The sequence below is a fragment of the Ictidomys tridecemlineatus genome, chromosome 6 (assembly GCF_052094955.1).
Source record: "Ictidomys tridecemlineatus isolate mIctTri1 chromosome 6, mIctTri1.hap1, whole genome shotgun sequence".
Taxonomy (NCBI): Eukaryota; Metazoa; Chordata; class Mammalia; order Rodentia; family Sciuridae; genus Ictidomys; species Ictidomys tridecemlineatus.
In genome coordinates, this window is record NC_135482.1 from 2,953,282 (window position 1) to 2,970,194 (window position 16,913).

Sequence of the window (16,913 nt, forward strand, 5' to 3'; positions counted from 1 at the left end):
CACGGGTCCGGCCGCTTGGTGACCGCCCCGGAAGCCCCGCCCCGGGGCCTGAGTCTGGGCCCCGGGCGGGACACACCCCCGGACGGCGGCTCCTGATTGGCTGCTGCAGGGGAGGGGGCGGGCCGCTTTCAGCCTTGCCTTCTTCGGGTCGGGCGGCGGTGGCACCAAGGGGGAAACTGAGGCTGGGGAGGCCAAGGGACTGCCCAAGGTCACCGGGCGAGGGGGAAGAGCGCTGCGATGGGTCGCTGCGTGCTCCTGGGCATCCGCGACCCCTCAGGCCCGCGCACCGGGAGGGGCTGAAGTTTAAGTGTGGGGCAGGCGCGAGCCCGCGGGACGGGTGGCGGTTCCCGCCGGGCGCCCGTGCCACGCTGGCCAGGCCCGCCTCCCTTGGTGAGCCCCGCACCGCCCGTCTGCCTGACGAGCTGAACTAGACGAGGAGCGGGTCTCGAACCTTGTTGGGCTGGGAGCCGGCGGGGAGGAACCCTGTCCCGGAACCTCAGGATGCAAAATAGAGAGAACGCGAGCGCCAGCCGGGAGCACGCGCCAACAGGTGGCGGGGGTGCCAGGGCGGGTGTGGCGGGCGGGGGAAGAGAAGGTGAAGGGCAACGCGGACGGGCGTGGGGAGGCGCCGCAGGCTCCGACCCTCTGCCCCCGCCCCTCCCCGCCCCGCCCCTGGCTGTCGGCGAGCCTTGCCGCCCCTCTCCTTGCGCTGGGGTGAGGGGCTGATTTGGTGCCCAGCCGAAGCGCTGGGGCTCTGCCAGCGCAAGGGGAGGTCGCGGCCCAGCAGCCAATCGCGAAGAGAAGGGGAGAGCGTTGCAAAGCCGCTTTGTTGGGACCGCGCGGTCGGAACTCCCGGACGGAATGCACAAGCGTCAACGTGCCAGCGCAGGGTGCCCCTCCTTTGGGAACGAAATGTGTGCTATGCCAGGCCTCCTCTCTGCCCTCATCCTGCGTCTGCCACTATGTTATTTGTGGCGACGAGTGCACAGGAGAACCTAAAGGGAAGAAAACTTCAAACACAAGCCTCCATTACTCTGGAGGAACTGGAGATCAGGCCCTGCTGGGTGGGCCTTTTTACAAAGTTCCTCAACTCACCCTTGCTGATTAGTCCCATACCTGGGGTGAACTTTGCCCCACCCTCCAGACACCCACATAACCTTCGAGCTTGCCCACTGGCAAGCCCAACTTTTATTGCATATGCTAGCTAGTGATAGCTAATGTTTGTGTATCAGAGTTTGCAAAGTGACCTGTACATGTTATATCCTGGATATCGTAGGTGGGCAGGCAGCAGCGTTGTCTATTTACCCAGCAAGTGGTAGTGCTGTACCTGTTTTACTGGCTGTAGCAGTCAGGGAGGCCCCCGTGGAGCCCATGAGCTGCATCCTCATGAGGACCTCTGGGCACAAAGATGGCATCTTACATCCCCCAGGTCCCCAGGCGCCAAGGAGAGAGAGTCTATGTGCCGGTGTGTTGGCTCTTTTTCTCAGATGGTCAACTAGGCAGTTGGAAAGAGCTAGCAAACATGTATGGACAAGGACCAAGAGTGTACAGGGCTCAACAGAGTGGTCATGTACACTCACCAGTCACAGAACATTTACATTCTTGGGTTCTTGGGGCTCCCAAGGTTTTAGGGAGGAAACATTTGGTGGTCACGTGCTCTCAGCCAGCCTTCCTGGGTTTCCTGAAGGAAGAGGGAAGCTCAGGGCTTCTCTCATGGAGAAGCCTGGCCAGAACCAGCTCCATATCTGCTGTCTCTGGGGAACAGTGGGTTTCTTTAGAGAAACCACTTTCAGAGTATAGAGGTAAGAGGCCTGTCACATGCAGAATGGGAGAAGCTGTCACAGAGGGCACAAGCCCTGCTTGAGGATGGCTCCTCAACCCTTTCTTCTTTCAGTGTTGATGGGCATGGGCGCCAGAGGTTCTGCCTGCACAGAGGCCAAGTAGAACTCTAGTTCTGGGACTTATAGGTGCACTGGAAATGTCTCTGGGCTCAACTGAGAATCCTCCTGCCTTGGAGATGTGCACATGTAGCTTACTGTCCTGGCTTGTGTGCTGCCTCAGCCCCTTTTCACGTTTTTTAACCTTTAAGATGTTCCAAGAGGTCATCATGCCCACATTGCAGTAAGAAAAACGAGGGACCAAGAGTCCCCTGCTGCACCAGGTCATGCAGGACTGTCGAAAGGCCCCAGAGAAGGTAGGTCCATAAAGCCACACCTGCTGCGTGCACCCACCTGCCAACCACCAAGGCAGCAGGAGAATCTGGAAGCTGGAACATCCAGAAGAGGAGGGGAAGTACCCAGAGGGGACCACTGCAGGGCCATGGGTGTGCCACTCTGAACAGGCAGCAGGTTAGACTCCAGACCTGGGAAGTGGGTGTCACCAGTCATCTGTGTCCAGACAGTGTGTGAGACTACTGCCTGCCCCTGCCCCAGTGAAGCTTCTCCCAAGGGTCTGGGGTTCAGGCTGTTTGTTTACCCTGCAGCTTAGGTAAGCCCTTTCCAGGAACCACCCAAGGCCTCTGAGGGTCACTGGCTTGCCCTCTGCTGATCTGCAGCCTCCTGTCGGTTGGCTTTGTGTGGCCAGGGTGTTTAACCGGGGCAGTGGTCTCTGATCTCCTGGAAGCATGCCCTCAGATCAGGTGGTGGAAGTCCGTCAGGGCAGGGCAAATAGGGAGCTCCTGGTAGGTTGAGGCTGGACCTTGGTGAGGGCCAACTGTGGGCGTGCTTGGCCGCCACCCTAGTACTGACATTCCAGGTAACAACGTATTGCCCCGCTAAAATTCACAATAGCCCCCAAAGACAGCTGGGTGCACCCCCATTTACAGATGAGGAAACCAAGGGCCAGGAATGACAGCACTTGGCCAAAGTCCCTAAGAGGAGCAGGAGACCTCTCAGTTCAAATCCACTCCGCCATCAGCATCAGCACCTACCCTGGGTGCCCTGGGCTCAGCTGTCTGGTACTGAAGCCACCTACCCCCTGACATCTCAGCTGCTGGCAGACAATGGAAGCCTGGTGTTCAGAATCAGTCTGACCCCAGCTGCCCCAGGGGGTGGCAGCAGCATGTTTGGAAGCCCTGGCAGGAAAGAGGGGCTGTGCTGAAGGGGAGAGAGGGTGGGAATGGTATAAGAGAAGCAGAGGTGGGCAGGACCCTGGCCAGGCAGGGCCTTGTGCTTGGGTCGGGAGTGACGCTTTTTGTTCTGAGGGTTGTGGGACGCCTATCATGGAGGGTTGTAAGGAGGGGCATGACCTCATCCGGTTAGTAATAAATGATAACAGGTGCTTGTTAACCAATGGTCTTTAACCCAGGTGGTAGGTGAAGCTGCAGGCTCACTCTAGGTCTTCAGGCCCAGAAACTGCTACTACTGTGGGCACTGTACCCCTTTGACAATTAACTTGACTCTGATCAAGGGCAACAGACTGGCCTGCTCACCTATAGGCCTTGGGAAGGCCAGCCCAGCCCAGCCACAGCATCGCTGTCTCCCCAGAGACGCTGCCTCCGCAGCCAGCGCACAGGCTCTGCCCCCAGGTGGCTTAGGCAGCAGTGGCTGCTCCCACTAGTCCAGAGTTTGGACCCGAAGCTTCTGGATCAGTGTGACCTCTAGTACCATGGGAGACTCACTGCAAGGCATGGAGTAAGGTGGATTCATTCTAATCTGTGTGCTGTCGGTGCTGCAGCACTCTGACCCAGGCAGGGGCCGGCCCTGAGCTGCCCTGCCATGGGCAGGCAGGAGTGAGGGGAGGCAGAGACAGGCTTGGTGTGATGGCCACAGGTGCAAAGTACAGAGCTCCCCTTCCTCCCAGGCCGCGCTCACCAAGGTTTTAGTTAGATGCGGTCTGAAAATGTAAGTGGAAAATTCCAGAGATAAGCAATTCCTATATTTCAAACAACTTATATATTGTCATAATTGTTCTGTCCTGTTGTTAGTCTCTTACTGTGCCTGACTCATAAGCATGCCCGAATAGGAAAAACTATCTATGTGGTCTGGTACTATTGAGGATCCAGGCACCCGCCGGGGTCTTGGGACAGATCCGTCACAGATGGTGGGGGACTACTGTACCCCTCACGTGACCTTCCCTTCCCCCATGCTGCCTGCTCTTTGGCCGTCTAAACTGGAGCCCAGGAGAGCCTGCAGGCCCCGCTGAGCCTCCCTGTGAATGTGGCTGAGCAAATGGGGGGATGCTATGCTGGCATAGCTAGGTCTTGGTTTTCACTAAAATGAGGAACTAGACCATGCTGTCAGCGCCCTGCAAGAGACAGGCTGTCTTTGACAAAGTTTTCCTGATCAGCAGCAAGGTATAAACCACGACATGACAGGCAGTTTTCTAGAAAGCTCCATCTGGTTGTTTTAAAGAAATATCCTTATTCTTCCTGAGATCACGTCCTCTATGTGCTTTTCTTGTTGTTGAAAATGCCTTTTCTTAGTGAAAACTTCGGAGATGAAGTGCTAGCAATAGCTGGTAGAGATTGGTTTGTTTTGACTTGGCCCAACAAAGACATTGGCACCCCATGTCAGCCTCTGTTCAAAACCATATTGGCGGAAGGCCCGAGGCCCCACGAACACCCCACCCCTGTCCAGACAGCGCTGTTCACTGATAAGCTAAGGAGTGTGGCGAAGGCTTCGTGACAGTGTTCCAGTCTTTCCGTGCCCAGCTCTCTCCTCTGGTTTTACTTGTGATAGTTCTTCTCAAGTCAACACGTTGGCTTGTGTTGAGACTTGTAGCCTGGCATAGAAAAGTCTGTGTGAGCGCCTGATTTTGATCTTTAAGGAGGCCCAGGCGCAGGGTGTGGGCAGTGAAGCCTGCAGGAGTCACACCCATGGGAGCCCTGGCTCACACGCCCCTGGGCACCCTCCCAGGGGCTCAGCCTGGGGAAGCACATGCCCTCTACCTAGAGCCTGGGCTTCTGGGGCGCGGGGTGACTGGAGGCAGGAAGGGAGCTTAAGGAAGTTTGATTGCTCATGGTTTGTGAAGGCTGTGACAGGGGGCAGTGAAGGACAGGGGCCTTGAAATGCAGGGGCCCACCCCCTGGCAGGCGGGGCTGTTGGGTAACTGGTAGGAGGACAGACTGGGAGACCGTGACCTCACCACTTTACGTCTCCAGGTGAAAGCATCATGGCAGGTATTAGTGCTGAGCTTGATATTAAAACCCAACCAAAAAACTGGTGAGTGCTCAGTAGGAGTGAGGACTGGCACTTTCCAAGCAGGAGTCCTGTTTTCCTGCCAAGCAAGACCCCAGTGCTGAGTTCCTCTGGGCAAGCAAACAAGGTGGGCTCCAGCGTCTTGTGGGCAGATAGACGTTTCCTCTTCAATCCCGTGTTCCTGGCCTCTTGAGGCCTTGGGTACGTTGGGAGCTGTGCTGACCATCCACCCTTCCTGGCCTGTCTAAACTGCTGCCCCTTGACACCTCCAGCTCCCCCCAACCCCCGCTGGGAGTCGTCCTCACCGACCCCTGGGTCCCTGGCTAGCCTCCACCTCCTGCCTACCTCTTTCTTCTTCCCGCGACATTTCCTTGCCTGCCTCCCTCGCCAGACTGGGAGGGCCTCTGCCTTCCCTACATGTGGCCTCGAGGGACGTCAACGGACCTGCTGCAAAACGGCACCAGCTCTATTGTCACGTGTGTGCACATATGAACACACAACAGCAAAGTCCACCCTTACGTACTACTAAACGCACCAATAAAAAATGTGGGGAGAAAAATTTTAAAAGCATGGCACCAGCCTCATGTTGTCCACCTGGGAGCCCAGGCATCCAGGGCTGTGGCTGCACAAGAATTTGGACCCTGCACATGGGAGGCCTCGAAATGCAGGAACAGAGCTAGGACTTTGCCCTGGAGACAGCAGGGAGCTAAAGAAGATGTTCAAGCAGAGCAGCGACAGATTCACAGGCAGAGCACTTACACACCTGCTTGTCCTCATGTGCCCGGGGCCCAGAGGAAGGAGCAGGACACAGTGTCCTGGACGTTGTTCCACAAGGCCCAGTGGAACTCGGCCCCCAGGGTGGCAGGAAGTGGTCTTGCCTGCATCTAGGCAGAACGGAGTGGGAGAGGAAAGGCGCCCCGTGTGTGGCAGAGACCCCTCCCCGTGGGGCACTGTGTGATGAGCACACGCAGGCAAGTCCCATGACAGATGTCAAACTCAGAAGCTGCTGTTCATGGGGGCAGATGGCACGTCTGAGCGCTTCGGCAACCTCTCCAAGGGCAGTGGGATTAGGACGGTGCAGGCAAAACCAGAGGACGCCACCTGGGAAGGGCCGGTGCAGTTTAGAAGGCAGAGTGTGTGTCCACCTGTGGGAAGGAGCAGGGGGAGACCTTCTTACACGTACCCTTTTTATCAAGAGCAAGTCCTTGCCTCCTTCCCTCCCACACAGAGGTTACTCAGTATCAAAGGCAGGGAACACCTCGCCCTGCTCTGCCCAACAGTCACTGCCAGGCTACCCAGCCATTGTGTGCCCACGCCTCCCTCCTGGCTCGGGGAAGTCCAGGATGAGCCCGCCTGGGCCTGTGGCCTCTCCCGTGGAATTCTTGGGGGAGTGAGAGCCGCACCCTGTGCTCAGCCACGGCTTGTGCATCTGCACGGTTGCTGTTTGAGATGGAGTCTCTGATCCAGTCTGTCCCCGGTGGCAGTCTGCTCAGGAGGAGGCGCTCTGAGGCCGGTTCTCGCTCACGGTGCCTTGGCTCCTTTCATCCCGGTATCACTGGTGAGTCTCAGGACCCTAGAAGGAGTATTTGTGGGCTTCCCTGAGGTCAAGGATAGAGGGTCCTTCTAACAAGGCTCCATATTTGCTGCTCTTTGTCCAGACCGTCTGAAACCCAGTGGCAGCCGGAAGCTCAGTGGTGACAATCAGGATTCCAGATTTGCAGGGCCGGTCCTTACGCTCAAGTCCAATTTCTTTCCCTTTTTTCTGCTACTCCTTTTGATGCTCAGGAGTGCTTCCTTCTAGATTGGCAAGGAAGGTAAGAGAGGGTCAGAGTTTCCTGCTTCACTTAATCTGAGGGATCTTGGGACCCCAGCTGATTCCAAAGAGATTCCCCGACTGACTCCTGACTCCCTGACTTCTGTCCACTCACCTGCTGCCCTCCGAGGTCACAGCTTTGCAGGACTGGCAGACACCATGGGGTGAAATGCCCCATGGCCCCCTCTAGGTCGGGCTGTCCCACTGTCCTGGCAACTTATTGGTGCTTTTAACGTTATTTTCTACGATCATTTCCATCTACAATGTTTGCTCCTTCCAGAGGGGGAGTCGGTCCAGACACTGTCAGCTGCCATGGCCGGACCCTTATTTCAATCATGGACGCTCTTTGCTTTCCAGGTGGGGTTTGCTACTTGTCCAAAGGCTGGGAAGCTGGAGGACAGGACCTGTCCTTGTGCTTTGTGGCCATGCCTCACCTTACCAAGTGGGATATTTGAGCTTGTTGCTTGGGGGCAGTGCTGATCTAGAGGAAGGAGCTGCTAGCTCCCTGGGCTGGGGGACAGGTGTCTGAAGCACCTTCTGGGCTTGACTGCCTAGAGAGGTGACTAAGGGTGCTCCCTGTGCGCAGGGCTCTCTCACGCCTCGCAGCCCTGCCCTGCTGGCTCTCCCTCTGCCTGCTCCCAGCTGTGGTCACTGCAGCCACCTGCCTGGGCGCGCAGGCGGGCTCGGGCCGAGAGCCCTGTTCACATGTGCTCATTTTTTCCACTGTTCTCACGGCTCCCTTCCAGGCCCGGTGACCTTGGACAGCCACGGCTGCTCTGAGTCCATTCCCAACTGTAAAACGAGAGGCTGGACTGGCCCATCTCAAATGTCCCTGCCAGCTCCGGATTCTGCGTTGTGCCGGAGGTGTGACTGTGACATGCCCCAGAAGGGAGCCCGTGTGACGCTCAGGGTGGAGGGCTGGGAACAGACACGTGATGGTGCACAGCTCAGCCTCGTGGCAAATTGCGATCACTGACTGTGCTGTGCTTTGGGCCAGCCCCAGCCGGAACCGAGCCCTGAACCCCTGCCCCGGGGCTCAGCTCCATGTCAGTGGAACTTCCCGGGCCAAGCAGGTCAGCTGAAAGTCACTCACCTTGGCCTCCCACAGACTGCCCAAGCCCCATGGCAGCCCTTCCCACCCTCCAGGCTGGTTGGCCACTCCACTTCCTCTCTGGGTCCTGCCACTGTCCCGCCCACATCTTTGGTCTGAAAGTCCACTGCAGCTTATTTCTGGAACCAGCAGCAGTGAGGGCCCTGCTCTGGGGCAGAGTTGTCCTCAGGGCCAGTTAACATGGTGGGCCCTGAAAGCCGGTTCTGCAGTGTCCCTGACTTCTTGCACGCAGTCGGGGACCCCAGGCTCTGGGAAGGGAAGGCCAACCCGGGCCTCTTGGCCTCCTTGGGGAGGAGCCCAAGAAGCCCTCTGGGAAGGAACCTCTGAACAGGGCTGAGGCTCAGTTAGAACATTCTGGACTGTGGTTTCCTTGAGGGCAGGACCCTGGAGCCCCTCTGTGTCCCAAGGGCAGGCCAGTCCTTGAGAGGAAGGCTGGGACAGCTGCAGAGGCTTCTCTGGCCTCACCCACCTGCCTGTGAGCCCGAGCTCTGGCCTCTGCTCTGCAGGGTGCCCTGGCTCCCCCACCTCCCTGTGCCTGGCCTCAGGGTGATGGAGGTCAGCCCACAGGCCACCGGGCTCCAGAGGGACTTCCCCTGCTTGGCGGCTGTTCCCTTCCCGGTCTTACTTTTGTATTCCACTGGCCTCCAGGCTCTGTCCACCTGCACCACTCAGTTCTGGCCACACCCCTGAATCGCTGGCAGCCCACAGGCCTGGACAGAGCCCCTTGGCCCGACACCTGGGGTTGGCAGGGTCATGGCCTCTCCTCTCTCCCCAGCCACACCACTCCCACGGCTTCACGTCATGTTGCTCTTCCTTCCAAAGGGCAGCTCCTTCCCCCACTTCTGTTTTTCCTTTGAAGACTTACTTCAGGTGCCACCTCCTCCAGGAAGGCCTCCTGATCTCTCCCCTCCTCCTGACTCCAGGGACTCCCATGAGGTCACTGCAGTGTGTTTGTTTGCAGGTGTCCCTCACTAGACAGGAAGTGTCTTGGGAACTGGGCTCTCAGATGATTACTAATAAAATCATAACAGGAATGAAGAAATAAAAATAATCATCTAACCATCGTCATCATAATAACTGCATCAGGCAAAAGCCGACCACGGATGCTAAGATTAGTGGGTCAAAGTTCAGGTAACTGGATGTTCATCAAGTCTCAAAGTCTCTCCTCCTCATGACACAAGGAAACGGTGGCTTTGCAAGGAGGGTCTGGCAGACCTCGCCTGCCCCAGGCCCTGTCACAGAATGGCTCCCGGCCACAGGCCTCATAATGGGATGCACCAAGAAGGGCTCCCTCTGGCGGTCCTCCTGCCAGCGGGTCAGCGGAGTCTCCTCGTGGTGGACAGTCTACGGAACAACTGGTTCACACACGGAGGCCGAGGTGCGCTCAGGTTCAAGGAGACTCACAGATCACACGTGGGAGGGAGACACTGCACGCACACAGGAGGGTCTCACTCAGCCACGCGGGAGAACGAGGTGACCTCCTGCCGGACGCGGGTGGAGATGGAGAGCATCGCGCTCAGTGAGGCCTCCAGACTAGAGCATCAGGCCTCCTCTGCTCCGTGGAACTGAGAGCAAAATAAGGGGCAGGGGGTCAGATAGAGTGACGATGTAGGGAAGGTGAGTGGTGGGGAGAAGGAGAGGGGGGAGGGAAGGGGAGGAGATGTGGGGCGGTTCAACCAGGTCACGCCCTGTGCGTGTCTGAATGTACCAGTGGGAATTCACTTTTATGTCTATGTAGAAATACGATCAAACATAAATAAACAAAGGATTGAAAGGGAGGTCAGTACAGCAGAGGAGGAGAGTAGGGAAGGAGGAAGGGGTGGGATGGAAACAGAATTCCTTGCGTATGATTTCGTCAAAATGAACCCAACCATTGTGAATGATTAAAATGCTCTAATAAAAAAAATCCTTCATGGGCTGGGATGCCCCTCAACGGTGGATCACCTGCCCAGCGTGCCCCAGGCCCCAGGGCCCATCCCCAGCTCGCCTGTGCCCATGCACGCACACACAAAAGCACCCCATCCTCGGAGATTTTTTTTTCCCTTAGAATTTTACATCCTACACGTTCAAATTTAACAACACCCAGCTTATTTTGTGTAGAAACTTTTCGCTAGTGAAATAGCACGCAGCTACTTTACACTGCAATAGCATTTATGGTGAGGAGATCACACATGCCCCGGGTTTGCTTGTTCTTATCAGGGTGCATGCAACCCGCTCGACATTTAGACACACTCTATCTTTTACGAGTTTTCCTGTATCGAGGTGTGCATAGAACCTGACTGACATTTACTGTTGAAAGGCACAGTTCTGTGGCATCACGTGCTCTTACAATATTGTATGACCATCACTGTCATTTGCTTCCAGAACTTTCTCCATCATCCCAAACTGAGACTCTGGACCCATTGAACACTAACTCCCGTAGCCCACGCAGAGCTTGGATTTGCTGGAGGGAGGTTTGGGGACACTGGGTGAAGTCGGGTCTGTAGTTCAGATAGTGCGTCCTGGCTGACTTTCTGGTGTGAACATTTTACAGAGATTATACAGGACAGCGATGCTCAGACCTTTTGCCGTCACGACACTTTCACTCTTGGAAAGTGTTGAGAACTCCAAAATGTGTTCATCTTGGCTTTTGTCAAGATTGATAGTATTAGAAGTGAAAACTAGGAAAATCCTTTAATATTTAATAATTCATATAAAACAACAAGAAGCCATTCAGATGTCATAAATAATAGATGTCATAAACGATGTCCTAATGAAAGTGACTGTGTTTTTCAAAGCAGAACATTTTTGAAGGGCTCCTGCATGTTTGGCCTGATAGGGAGCAGCAGCTGGATGCTCACATCTGCTTCTGCGTTCAGCCTGCTGCCGGCTACTTTTATTGACATCGAGGAAATCAATTGACCTGATGCCCCCGAGGGTCCCGTGCTTTGCCACTGCTGTTCCTCCGGCCTGAGGGAGGGGATGTAGTGACTAGAGGTCATTGTGGGAACTTGTCAAAACTTCTCCAAAATCCCACAGGAGGACGCGTCTTTTCTTTTCCTGCTTTTGTGCAGTGTACTTCACAGATCATACAAGTCACCTTGTGGAAGGGCACAGTTCAAGGGTAGGCAGAGTATTCTCAGTTGCAAAACCCTCATCTATTCTCCCTGGGCTTCTGGGAGCACGTCGGAGGTCAGTGTGTTCAGGCCAGGGTCAAACCAGGAAAGCAGCCCTGTCCCTGGTCAGAAGACACAATGGAAAGAGAGGTGCCACAGGGCCATTCCCTGAGGAAGGCACAAAGTGGCTGCCCAGCAGAGAGGGTGCCAGGAATACCCGTGACGGACGCTCGGTGGGTAGGGCCATGCCTGTTGCCCCCCTACAGGCTGCTCCGTGGCCTTCTCTCGCTTGCCTTCCCAAGTGCCCGGAGGTGAGTTCCCATCACCATGGGACACAGAGCAGAAAGCAGAGGCTCAGTGGGTAGGGCCATGCCTGTTGTCCCCCTACAGGCCGGTGGCCAAGACGGACCTCAAGTGGCCTCCAGAAAGCTGGTCTCCAGCTGCTGAGCTGGACCACGCCGTGTCCCGGTGCTCCCTCCTCCCTGGCCTCCCTCAGCCTGGGGGGTGGTGTGGACCGAGGGGCCTTCTCTTGGGGCTCCCCATGGCCTCTACGGAGCAGCAGGCTCCAGGGCATTGTTTTGCTCTTTCTTCCCAGAAACGCAGCTGTCCTCAAGCCACAGACAGGGGCTGATTCCCCAGGGGCTGATTCACCTGCCGCCAGGAGGGGAGAGGCCCAGCACTGCTCCAGGGGCCGGGAGAAGTCCCTGTGCCGGGCCTTCCTGCCTAGAGGAGGACGCTGGGCCTCCAGGTGGGGACATCAGTGAACCACTGTGAGTGTCCCGGGGCCTGTGGCCACAGATTCAGGGGCTTAAAATGACCTGATTCCATTCTCTTGACCTGTAGATCAGAGTGTGAAACAGGTCCCTGGACCCAAAGCCAGGGTGGGGTGGGGCTGGCTCCAGGGAAGAGTGACTTCCTCCACCTCCTGGCCTCCAGAGGCCCCTGTCCCTTGACCCGCGACTCCTTATTTCACTTTGAACGGACAGTGCCTTCAGGTCTCTCTGACCTCCTTCCTCTTGAAGACCCTGGGGATGCCACTGGACCCACTGAGGTCACCAGGTAATCTCAGGATTCTTGACCTGGTCACCTCTGTAAGGTTCTTCTGCCAGGTTCTGGGGACGAGGGCGTTGACACCTTGGGACCATTATTCTGCCACCACAATGATCAGGAGGGTGGCACCCAGGACGGATGACCGCCATGGGCTGCAGCGATGGGCTCCTCTTACAGCCCTGAGCCTCGGTGACCCCACGGGGTAGAGGAGACCAGGAAAGGCCTAGCTCACCGGCGGTCAGAGGCTGGGTCGGTGAAGTATCTGGGGGTCCTCGGCGGGGCTGGCCCTGGGGAGTGTGGGTGGGAGCCGCAGGGAGAGCGTGCTGGAGGAGGTGGAGAGGAAGGGAGGAGGAGGAGGGAGAGGAAGGAGAGGGGGAGAGCAGGAGGAGGAGGAAGGGGAGGAGTTAGGTGGAGTGACGGGTGGGAAGTTTTCTGAGGCCCCAAGGGCTGCTGTGCTGGCTGTGCGGGGGCTGGGAGGGGGCCTTTGCCCTTGCAGCCCAGGGACGAGGTCTTGACGAGCTGCCAGGCTGCCCCAGCACCCACCTGGCCTGGGCTGCCCTGGGCTTTGGAATGGTAGACGTGCCGCCCTGGGGTGGGGCAGGGGAGGGCTCGTTGTGCCCTGGGCCTGTAGGAGACCCCCTTCTCCTGAGGACCTTGGGAGGATCTGGGGGCTGTGGCACAGCAGCCAGCCCCAGGGAGCTGTTCTGTCCACCAGCCATTGTGCCGGAGGCCAAGATGGCCAAGGTGGGGCGGGGGCTCCCTTGCTGACCACCCAGCACCTACCCCAGACGCCCGGGCTGTGGGCTGCGGTTCTGGAGCCTCCCTGGGGCCAGCCTGTGCCAGTGAGGAAGGGCTGACCACCTAGACGCAGGCAGAACAGCAGTCCATCTGTCCACTGCCCCTTCCTGAGTCCAGGGTTGACCCCAAACACAGGCAGGAAACATGCTAGGCACCAGGGAGAGCCAGGGCTGGAAGGGCAGGGCAGAGGCCCGAGCTGGCCGGTGCCACCAGCCAGAGGGGTCTTATGGATTCCACGGGTTTATAGCAGAAAGGACTGGAGCTTCTGTCAGTGTGAGTCCTCCCCAGTGAGGGACGTCACGGCGCTGAGTGTGCAGGGCCCACCGGCTGCTGAGTGCTCTATTCAGACAGGACCCACGTTCCCCTCCTGGCTGCTCCAAGTCTCTGATTCCCCTGCTGTAGAGCCAAGGGGCACTTATTTCAAAGCCAGGACAAGAGTGCTGGCCCCAGTAGGCTGTGTCACCTTGAGCCTTCCCTTCTCACCTCTGCTTCGGGTGGGCACAGCCTGCCCTTGGCCCAGGAAGGCAGCTGGGGAGGCCCCACCCCGCGCACTGCCCTGGGCCTCTGCAGCAGAGCTGGCACAGCCCCGAGACCCCACGGGGACACGATGGCGGGAGAGCCACCCAGTGCCACCCAGGTGCTCCTGACTCTCAGCTCAGGGCTCCTGCCACCTAGGTGTGTACGCGTGTGTGCTCATGTGGGCCTGTGAGTGCGTATTTGTTGTGTGTGTGCTGCGTGTGTGGGCGTGCGCGCTTGTCTGTGTGCACACACGTGAGGTTCTGTTCACTCTCTGGGATTGAGACCATGGGCATCAGGTGCAAAGACAAAGGTAAGAGGAACAGCTGCCTGGGCCTTGGCCTGCCTCCGCTGACCCACGTCTGCTGAGGACCAGGAAGGCACTGAGACCTTGACCTCAGCAGAGCCAGGTCAGTGGGGCCAGGGAGCCTCTGCAGACCATGCTGCCAGCACCCCTGACCTTCTCTGCGGCCTGTTTCCCAACTTCCCTGGCTCAAGGGCATCTTGCCTGTGTCTCTTGGTTTCAAGCCATTCCAAGAGCCAGCTGCCATGTCCTTGTGAGTCTCCGTGTCCCAGTGAGTTGCTACAGAATTTTCCCCTGCCCAGGGAGGGTGCCGAGGGCAGCCTGCCCCTGCTTGTGCCCTGAAGGGCTCTTTCCCTGCTGACCAGCCTCGATGGGCACTGGGCTTGTTCCCAGTGCCCTTCCTGGAGGCCCAGAGACCTCCTTTTTAAGGCTCGGCAGTAATTCCGACAGCATCCATTTCTCCACGATTGGCTTCATCCGGGAACAAAGATAGAATTGTAATGGCCTGTGGGAAAGGGGCACAAAGATTTTTTTTTCCTTTCCTGGTCTGAGCCCTGTCACCAGGCCAATGGGTCTGCCTGGGAATCCAGTAGCTTCTGGGAGCAGGCTGGGGCAGGTGGTGTGGGCAGTTGCCCATGCAGGGCCTTCCCGGGACATCCACCTGCCCCAGGTCATCTGCACCTGAGAGCCTTGGCCTTTCCTGCCTCCTCCCCACGCCTGAGGTCCGGCCCTCCTGCTCCTGGCTCTGAGCTGCCGAGCTGGATTTCCCTGTCTCTGCTCAGGTCTTGACCTCTGTCCTCCTCCCTCCTGGCCTGCCCACTCTCTCTGGCTGTCCCCAGCACCTCACGGGCTGTCTCCTGGCAGGCCTTCCTCCCGAGCTGCCGGCTGGGGCCTCAGCGGAACCCCCAGTGCTCTCCCAGCCTGGCCCCTCCGTTTCCACCTCAGGCCTCCACCCCATCACCTCCCCGTCCTGGCCTCCTCCCTGGGGCACCACTGCTCCCCACACAGGCCCCCCTCTTCCCTGTGCGGCCTAAAATGTTCCCGGGGCTTCACGGGGCCTCAGGGTAAGGCCTCACGTCCTGGTGCACTCCTGGCTGGGGACGCCCTGTGCTCTGGGTGGCTTAGATTCAGACCCCGACCCGTGCGCTTGCCCCATAGGCAGCTCAGAAAGGCTGCTGGCCACACCCGTCAGGGCCTGGGGGAGGACTGGTCTGGGTGAGGGAGAGCCGGGGGAGGAGCCAGGATGACAGGACTCTGGCTTGAGCTCCAGAGTGGGCTCAGGACCTTTGCGCGAAGAGGCCAGGGCTTCGGGCCCTGAGAGGGGCAGGGTTAGGAACCACGAAGGTGCTGCCAGCCTCACCAGCGCTCCTCCGTGAGCAGACCTGGTCCTGATGTTCCCGTAGTCCTCCTTGGCACCATGGGCTGGCCCCTGAGGGCCATGTGACCTGACTGTGGTGGCCTACTGTCTGTAGGGCAGGAGGCCTGAGAGGGTGGCCTGGAGTGGCCCCTCCCTGGCGGCCAGGCACTCCTCCCCTGTGGAAGACCCCCACAGCACGCCCACCACCTGTGCCCCAGCCCTGCCCACCCCGAGGAGCTGAGAGTGTCCTCAGGCTTCTGCTCTAACTCTGCGGAGTCCAGGTCACTTTGCAAGGGCCCCAAATGCCACCAGACCCAAGATCCCCTGGCCAACATAGCCCAGGGCTGGCTTCTCCAAGGACAGGAGGAGACCTGACCTCAGGTACACCCCCTTGCTGGACGCCCTGTCCAGCAAAGGTTCCGTGTGGAGGCTGGGAGCCCTGGCTTCCAGCCCTGGGTGCCCTGAGTACAGCATGACCTTGGCCTGATCTTTGGACCCTTGGGGCCACGTCACACAGATGCTGAGCAAGGAGGCCCTTTTGCCTAGTGACTCTGATGGCTGTGTCCTGACAATCTGCCCACATCACCCCACTTCCTGCCACTGCCCTGCTCCTGAGGGGCCCCCGACCACCAAGAAGAGGCGTTGGCCAGTGCTGGAGGCCAAGGGCCAGCAGCTAGCACTTGGCCAACTGCCTCTGACTGGGCAAGACTAGTGTGCACTCCGGGGTGACCGTGTCACTAGGGCTGTCAAGGCCCAGCTTCTCCTGCCCATCTCTCTGTCTCAGGAGCTCCAGCATCCCCAGCGCCCAAGCCCCCACCCCCACCCCCCGCCACTGTGGTCACATGGTGGCTATTATCATGAACTGCCCAGGAAGGATCAACTACAAGATGAATTCCCAACTGAACTGGCCAGAGGGTGACAGACGAGAGCCCCTTCTGTAGGGTGGGGAACACTGGGTCCAGCATGTGGCTTCACATGTGGCCTGCTGGCCAAGAGGCCAGCACTGAGGACAGGCTGCCCCAGCAGGGCCAGTGCCTGGGACCCGCATCCTGCCGGGTGCAGCAGCGTGGGTGCTAAAGAAGCTGGGAACCCAGAGGCTGACCCAGCTGTCCAGCCGGGGTCTCTGTCCTGGCCATGCCACTGCCCACCACCCAGCTGATTCTGGGAGCAGTCCGCAGCCTTGTCTCCAAAAGCCACACTCCTGCTGAACCCCTAGAAGCCTCTGGGTCCTCAAATCCTGCCCCACTGCCCTTCCCCTCCTGCATTTCCTGAATGCAGGGACGCGTCTTCTCCTGGGAGGCTGGCTGCTGTCACCTGCGTTCCTGGAAAGAGGCTGGGCCTCAGCAGGTCTCCAGGAAGGTCCCAAACACTGGCCTGCTGGCTCTGCCCCACCTGTGCTCTTGGCCCGAGCCCCTCCCCAGCCTCAGCTGCCTCCATGCCACCCCTCCTCGGTCCAGGGCTACCCCTGGGTGCAGAGCTCGCCCTCCAGCCCACCCACCTCCTCCATGGCGCATGCTGCTCCCTGAGTCTGGGAGGCCAGGTGGCCCAGAGTACTGGGAAGGGCGTCCCTGTCCCTAGCAGAAGTGGCCCCTGCCCTGCCCCCTCAGGCGCGGCGTTAGTCCACAACCAGGAGCCCATGTTGTGGCCGCCCTTGTGCTGGGTGTCTGGGGTTGGGCTGGAGGGCTGGACGCCTCCAGAGCCCAGTCTGCCCAGCTTCCATGCCCTGCAGGA

The 16,913-nt window shown here is 58.6% G+C and overlaps 1 long non-coding RNA gene across 1 annotated transcript; it reads left to right on the forward strand.

Moving 5' to 3' along the window:
- Nucleotides 1–12: 12 nt before the first annotated feature.
- On the forward strand, nt 13–10,000 carry LOC144378462 (uncharacterized). The gene is made up of 3 exons (XR_013440141.1): nt 13–6,696; nt 6,797–6,952; nt 7,232–10,000. It is a non-coding gene; the product is annotated as an uncharacterized LOC144378462 (long non-coding RNA).
- Nucleotides 10,001–16,913: the final 6,913 nt, after the last annotated feature.